Below are 7,536 nucleotides of genomic sequence, written 5' to 3' on the forward strand. Positions count from 1 at the left end.
GCTGATATCGTTGTCCATGGGACATTAGGCCCTAATCTTTATTTCTTTTCCTAAGAAGCTAATTCAGTGCTGGGTGTTTGTTGTGTGTTCTGCACACATTTACACTCGCATACTAGTTCAGTCCTTCTAAGATGTAAATAGAGCTCTGATTATTGCAGCGCGTTATAGTGGTTACAAGGCGAAATTTCTTGATAATGCAGAAGTGAATAATGAAATACAAACACATTCACTTAGAAATTTTAGACAGCCGAATGTTACAAAATAGTGTTAATCTTGAAAAATGGAAATACACCTTATGATTATCCTACGCATCAACACAGCAGATGCGGTGATGAGACTTGGTAAACCGTGAAACGTCCGCTTAGAAAAATTACGAATGACTGTGCTGGTAAACCTCTTACGTTATCCGATTTTCAAACAGCTGAGCAAAACTGAACGTACTCAGACATTTCTCTCCTTACTTATTCTGCTCATCACTAAACTGACCCACAATATTTTTAGCGCTACGCAATCTGACTTTCAATAATCCCCAAAAAAGAATGACCCTGACTTACAATAACCTATGCCTTTCATGAATCAATTACCTCACAAAAAACTACTGCTATACAGCGAGCGCCAATACTGCAAGCAAAATAAAAGACTCTAACTACTGAAGGCACTAACTACTGATAGGCATAGTTAGCAAACGAAAGATTTTGATAGAGAACAAACAATGTATTTACCTTAATAATGTTCAAAAGTCATTATATATATATATATATATATATATATATATATATATATATATATATATATATATATATATATATATATAAGTTCATCACATTCATCTTTACAAATTTCCTTTTTCTGGCGGACGCACATCCAGGTCGTCAGCTCTCAAAACTCCGGCATATCTCTCCCCACATCCACCACTACTGGCGGCTCACCTTTAACTGCACAACGCCACGCGCTGTTCACATCCAACTGCCCAACACTACACAAGCGAATATTCCAACAATGAGTCCAACCAGCCACAGACTGCACACAGCACAGTCAGTCAGTGATTTTCATACAGAGCGCTACGTGGCGTTACCAACATACAACCTAAACAGCCTACTTAAAACCGTAGAAACTAAAAGCTGTTCTTCTTAAAAAGCAGCTCCTAGAAAACCAAGGGTATGAAACGGAGGTCTATGCGCACCCTGCAGAAACTACCCTGGATATGTTCTGAGGGACCCAGATCGAACTGGCCATTCCATACACAGAACAGCCTGCAGCTGCAAATATTCTGTACAGTCCTTCTGTGAGTTCGAGTGTTGCCGTAAAAAGTGTTTGTCCTCTGTGAACAGAGGAGTAATAGTACCATATGGAAACAGACATTTCTTCGTTCCAGAGGTGTCCAACGCCGTGCACTTGTTTCCCTACCAACTGCCAAGGGTCCTCCTGTGACACACACATCCAAATGTTTTCTGTGAGAAGTTCTCGATGCCATCACCCTTCCAGTGGTTGCTTTGGGGACCGCTGGCTTGTGATAGACGTCTTGCTGCTGCATATGATTCGAAGTATCTTTATCTACCAATTACCTAGGTAGACCACTCACACTAGAATCCGGAAGAACACCTCACTGAATCTACACATCTCATTTTATTTAGTTCATTTTTCGTTTCTTTTATTACATATACATATAAAAACGAGTACTCTTGATTTTCATCACGCTGGAAGAGAGAGATCGGAGCAAATATTGAAGTTGCGTCACGGGATGACGCATATGCGACAGCGAACTATTTATTTCTGACCGAATTATGAGTGTGCAGCGTGAATAAGAAGTACACGGTGAATATTTCGGAGTTTCTTCAAGGATATTTTTTGAGAACTTAGGTGTAAGTAACCCGTGCTCTCCAATTACTCGTTAAACAGTAATTGCATTTTAGGAAGAGATTTTCACTCTGCAGCGGTGTGTGCGCTAATATGAGACTTCCTCGGAAACATCTCCCAAGCTGTGGCTAAGCCATGTCTCCGCAATATCCCATTATCCTTTCTTCCAGGAGTGCTAGTTCTGCAAGGTTCACAGAAGAGCTCCTGTGAAGTTTGGAAGGTAGGAGACGAGGTACTGGCAGAATCGAAGTTGCGAAGACAGGTCACACTTGGGTAGCGCAGTCGATGCCGGCACGGTAGCTCAGCGTGTTCGGTCAGAGGGCTGCTCGTCCTCTGTAATAAAAAACTGAGTAATGGAATCAACGATCAACTTGAACGGATGTCTTGTGACGTCCGCCCAGACCAAACACAACGAACAATACCGAATAAAATGAAAAAAAAAGTCGGTAGAGCACTTTCCAGCGAAAGGCAAAGGTCCCGAGACCTTCGCCTTTTGGCGGGCAAGTGCTCTACCGAGTTCGAGTCTCTGTCCGGCACACAGATTTAATCTAGTAGGAAGTTTCAACTGCATTTTATTTAATTTCTTGCCCCCCCGCCCTCTATCTTTGCATATGTATTGTGCTGAAAATACAAGCATAACCGTGCAAATATCGACGGTAGGCATCGTGTATCTTGCCTGGAAACAAACTCGTTCCATTCATTGCTGTTGATGTTTACTGTCGATAACAGCAACGTTCTCTTTACCCTTCGCCCTCAAATTTGTATTCCGTACTGCTCGATCCTGTCTCGAATTTATTTTCCCGGCTATGTTAGTTGTACGTCGCGATGGACAGCAGTGTGGATATATTCAATGCTGAAGAGTTGCCTGACATGCATGTGGTGTGTGGGTACACTGAATACAGTGGAAGAGTGGGTCAACAACGTTATGCTGAGGTGTTCCCGCTGTGACGGCTACCACATCACAGTGCTTCTGCAACTGTTTATAGGCGCCTAGGAAGAAGAGGATTCCTTCCACGTTAGACTGGAAGATGCGGGAAGTGCAAGGTGTGCCAGAACACACGATCTGGAAGATAACGTGTTGCACCCGATTGCTTACAATCGTCCCGCCAGTAGCCAGCGCTCTGGAAGAGCTCTGCTTGTGTTAGAGAATTTTACCTGAACATTCACTGCACCGATAACATTCGTAGTAGCGTAGTCACTGCAGTTAGCACAGTTCCCAAGTCAAGTGCAGTTTTCATGTAGGTTTCTAAAGCAATTTTTAGAAAACCACAGTTTTCCTGCTTTCGAGTTGATTCCAGAGAAAGAGAGGGCATGTTCAACTGTAACAATAGCCATATATAAAATGACGGAACCCCATGCGCATACAAAAAATTATATTTACTTTAACAAAAAATGGTTCAAATGGCTCTGAGCACTATGGGACTTAACATCTATGGTCATCAGTCCCCTAGAACTTAGAACTACTTAAACCTAACTAACCTAAGGACAGCACACAACACCCAGCCATCACGAGGCAGAGAAAATCCCTGACCCCGCCGGGAATCGAACCCGGGAACCCGGGCGTGGGAAGCGAGAACGCTACCGCACGACCACGAGATGCGGGCTTACTTTAACAAATTTAAACTAATATTTCATAAACAACTTACGTTACCAGTAAACTACAATAAAAACATCAATTCTACAAACTATACCAAGACAATATAATAGAATAAAATTATTTCTATTAAATAATTAAATAAAAAATGTAATGTAATTACACTCAAGACAGTATGGCGAGGAATTTAGTATAGATCATACGCTGATCAGCCAGAACATTATGGTCACCAACCTACTACTGATATAAATCTGTCCAAGCGGTAGCAGCGTCACCTGTTGACCAATGACCGCTTGTCAGACACGTGCACGGCGCACGTAGTGTCAGTCAGTGTACTGCCCTTGTGTAGAATGGGGAAGGCGCGCGATCTGTCTTAGTTTGACCGAGGGCAGACTGTGATGGCCCGGAGGCTCGTGCCGTAGGCATTTTGGAAATTTCACGACTTGTCGGGTGTCCAAGGAATGCTGTGGTGAGTGTCTTCAACGAGTCGCGACGCGAAACCAAAGTGAAACAACGTCCAGACGTCGCGGGTTGGATGGCGGCCTCTCATTACAGATGTTGGACGTCCTAGGCTGGGCAAATTGGTAAAATAAGACAGGCACTGTGGCGGAACTGACACCAGACTTCAACGCTGGCCAGAGTACAAGAGTGTCTGAACACACTGTGCACCGAACACTCCTAATGATGAGCCTCCGCCGACGGCGACTCATGCATGTGCCAATGTTAACAGTACGACATCGGCAACTACGACTGAAATGGGCATGAGACCATTGCCACTGGACGATTGTGCAATGGCAGAGCGTTGCACTGTCTGATGAATCCCGATCCGTTTTTTATCATTCCTATAGCAGGGCGCGAGTCGGTCCTCTGCCAGGGGAACAGCTCCTTCACACGTGTCTGCGGAACAGAGACAACCTGGCGGCGACTCCAAGATGCATTCATTTGGACGTCAGTGGATTGGAGCTCGTGCAAGGCACCATGACGGCCAATTAGTATCGTACACTGGTTGCAGACCACGTACACCACTTCATAGAGATCACGTTTCCCCGATGACAGTGGCATTTTTCAACAAGATAATGCGCCATGTCATAACACCAGGAGTGTGGTGGAGTGGTTCGAGGACACAGTGGCGAGTTCCAGTTGGTGTTCTGGACTCCCAGCTCGTCAGATCTGAACCCGATCGAATACATCTGGGATGTGATTGAACGTGGCGTCGGAGCTCACAGCCCCCCCCCCCCCTCCCATTCTCCCTGGAATTTACGGGAATTAAAAAATGGTTCAAATGGCTCTGACCACTATGGGACTTAAAATCTGAGGTCATAAGTCCCCTATACTTAGCAGTACTGAAACCTAACAAACCTAAGGACATCACACACATCCACGCCCGTGACAGGATTCGAACCAGCGACCGTAGTAGCAGCGCGGTTCCGGACTGAAGCGCCGAGAACCCCTCGGCCACAGTGGTCGGATACGGGAATTAGGTGACTCGTGTTTGTAGATGTGGTGCCAACTCATTCCAGCGACCTACTAAGGCCTCATTGTTTCCATGCCAGGACGTGTCGTTGCTGTTATCTGTGGAAAAGGTGGACATACCGGCTACTAGGTAGGTGGTCATAATTTTCTGGCTGATTAGTATATATAAATAATTGGAACAGTATTTAATTTTACAAGGGTTTGGTATTATTTCACACATTTTATGTCAAGAAAGAGGAAAAACTGAATCATTCGAAACATTAATTTATGCTACATTATCAATTGGATTAATACGATTTATTGTATGGGTACATCAGAGGAAGAGAGGGAATGTTTAATTGTAACAATAGCCATCCATGGGGTGACAAAAAACCACGCACATGTGCATCAGTTCTATCAACACAAGTTCGCTGTGAATGCGTGGATTGCTATTGTCAATGGTTATGTGAACCTTAGATACTTCACGACAAACCAAACGGAGTCGTGTACAGAACATTCCTTTAAGAACGTACATAGTTATGTACATGATGTGGTGGTAAGATTTATTTGGTTTCAGCATGACGGGGTACTGGCAATTTTGCATTCGCTGTTAGGAACCACATTGATGTACAGTTTCGACAACAATGAATTTGTCGAAGTGGTCCTCTTCAGTGACACCTCGGTCACCGGACATGACACCAATTGCCCTCTCTTGGGGTGTGTGGACAATCTGTTTAATGGGAATGAGTCTAGTTTATGGGACTCTGGTCGCTACCCAACTGTTAAACTCTTAGGACTCTTAAACATGTATGTTAATCGATGGTCCGGCGCTTTACAGTCTGCCGTGATTATGGTGTACGACTTTTTCAGTAATATCAGTAAGTGGACAGTTCTGTACATACGCTGACAGAACAGATCACGGAGCGAGATGGCGCAGTTGTTAGCACGCTGTGTTGTTTCCCGCGATTTCCCCAAATAGCTTGGCCGGCCGCTGTGGCCGAGCGGTTCTAGGCGCTTCAGTCCGGAACGGCGCTGCTGCTACGGTCGTAGGTTCGAATCCTGCCTCGGGCATGGACGTGTGTGATGTCCTTAGGTTAGTTAGGTGTAAGTAGTTCTAAGTCTAGGGGACTGATGACTTCAGATGTTAAGTCCCATAGTGCTTAGAGCCATTTGAACCCCAATCGCTTTTAAGTCCCATAGTGCTCAGAGCCAGCCCAAATGGCTTGAGGTAAATGCTGCGATTGTTATTTTGAAGGGGTGCGACCGACTTCCTTCCCCATCCTTCCCTCATCCGATGAGACTGATGACTTTGCTGTCTGATCTCCTTTCTCAAATCAACCAACCAACGACCCAGAACAGGTTGCACACACTTTGATAAAAGTGTACGTGTTTAGTTTGATGTGACCTCGTAATTTTCTTTAATATACATATTGTTATATCTAATACGACAGACGACAGTATATGGACTGAAAGTAATATTTTGGAACACCACCTTTTTCAGTCATGCAGAACAATCGAGAGTCAGCAGCCTTGTCATAACATTACCTCCCAGTACGATTCAGCAAGTTCGTTTGATGTAATCCTAATGGCATGCGAGGAGAATGTAAAATACTTCTCGCAGCAGCGGCAGCAGTCGTCCTTAGATCATAATCCCTAGGAAAAAAAAACTTTAAGAAATATAGATCAGTTAAAAATTTGTGGTAAGGTTTTATGGAACCAAACTTCTGAGGTCATCGGTCCCTAAGCCCACACGCTACTTAATCTAACTTAAATTAACTTACGCTATTGACAATACACACACCCATGCCCGAGGGAGGGCTCGAACCTCCGACGGTATAGATTAGTTCATCCATGGACCACACTAGTGAACTAAATAACAATTTCCTTGTTTGTCTTGCTCTGTTTACAATGACTTTGCGTTGTATTTTCCGTACATAGAGATATGTTCCTAGCTCGAGCCTCGAGTCGACAGTTCAATCTTTTCTTCGTACAGTAAGAGAAAAGACCGAGCGAGGTGGTGCAGTGGTTAGCACACTGGACTCGCATTCGGGAGGACGACGGTTCAATCCCGTCTCCGGCCATCCTGATTTAGGTTTTCCGTGATTTCCCTAAATCCCTCCAGGCAAATGCCGGGATGGTTCCTTTGAAAGGGCACGGCCGATTTCCTTCCCCATCCTTCTCTCACCCGAGCTTGCGCTCCGTCTCTCATGACCTCGTTGTCGACGGGACGTTAAACACTAATCTCCTCCTCTCCGTACAGTAAGAGAAAAAGAGAAATCAAAGGATGAGCTAGTTTTCGTGCCTCTTTCACTCATCCCAATCAAGAAGAAGACTGACAAAAGACGGAATAAGTCCTAAAAGACTGGGATGTGAGCTCACAGCAGTGACATAACGTCTAGATCTACATGACCGCAGCGCGGGGTAGCCGCGCGATCTGGGGCGCCTTGCGTTGGTTGGCGTGGCTCCCCCCATCGGAGGTTCGAGTCCTCCCTCGAGCATTGGTGTGCTTGTTATCCTTAACATAAGTTAGTTTAAGTTAGTTTAAGTAGTGTGTAAGCCTAGGGACCTATGACCTCAGCAGTTTGGTCCCATAGAAACTTACCGCAAATTTCCAAAAGTTTCGACATCTCTCA

The 7,536-nt window shown here is 44.7% G+C and overlaps 1 non-coding gene across 1 annotated transcript; it reads left to right on the forward strand.

The window, feature by feature from the left end:
- Positions 1 to 6,911: 6,911 nt before the first annotated feature.
- Positions 6,912 to 6,984, forward strand: Trnaa-cgc (transfer RNA alanine (anticodon CGC)). Its single transcript has one exon. It is a non-coding gene; the product is annotated as a tRNA-Ala (tRNA).
- The last annotated feature ends 552 nt before the right edge of the window (positions 6,985 to 7,536 follow it).

Source organism: Schistocerca nitens, chromosome 2, assembly GCF_023898315.1.
Source record: "Schistocerca nitens isolate TAMUIC-IGC-003100 chromosome 2, iqSchNite1.1, whole genome shotgun sequence".
NCBI classification, from domain to species: Eukaryota; Metazoa; Arthropoda; class Insecta; order Orthoptera; family Acrididae; genus Schistocerca; species Schistocerca nitens.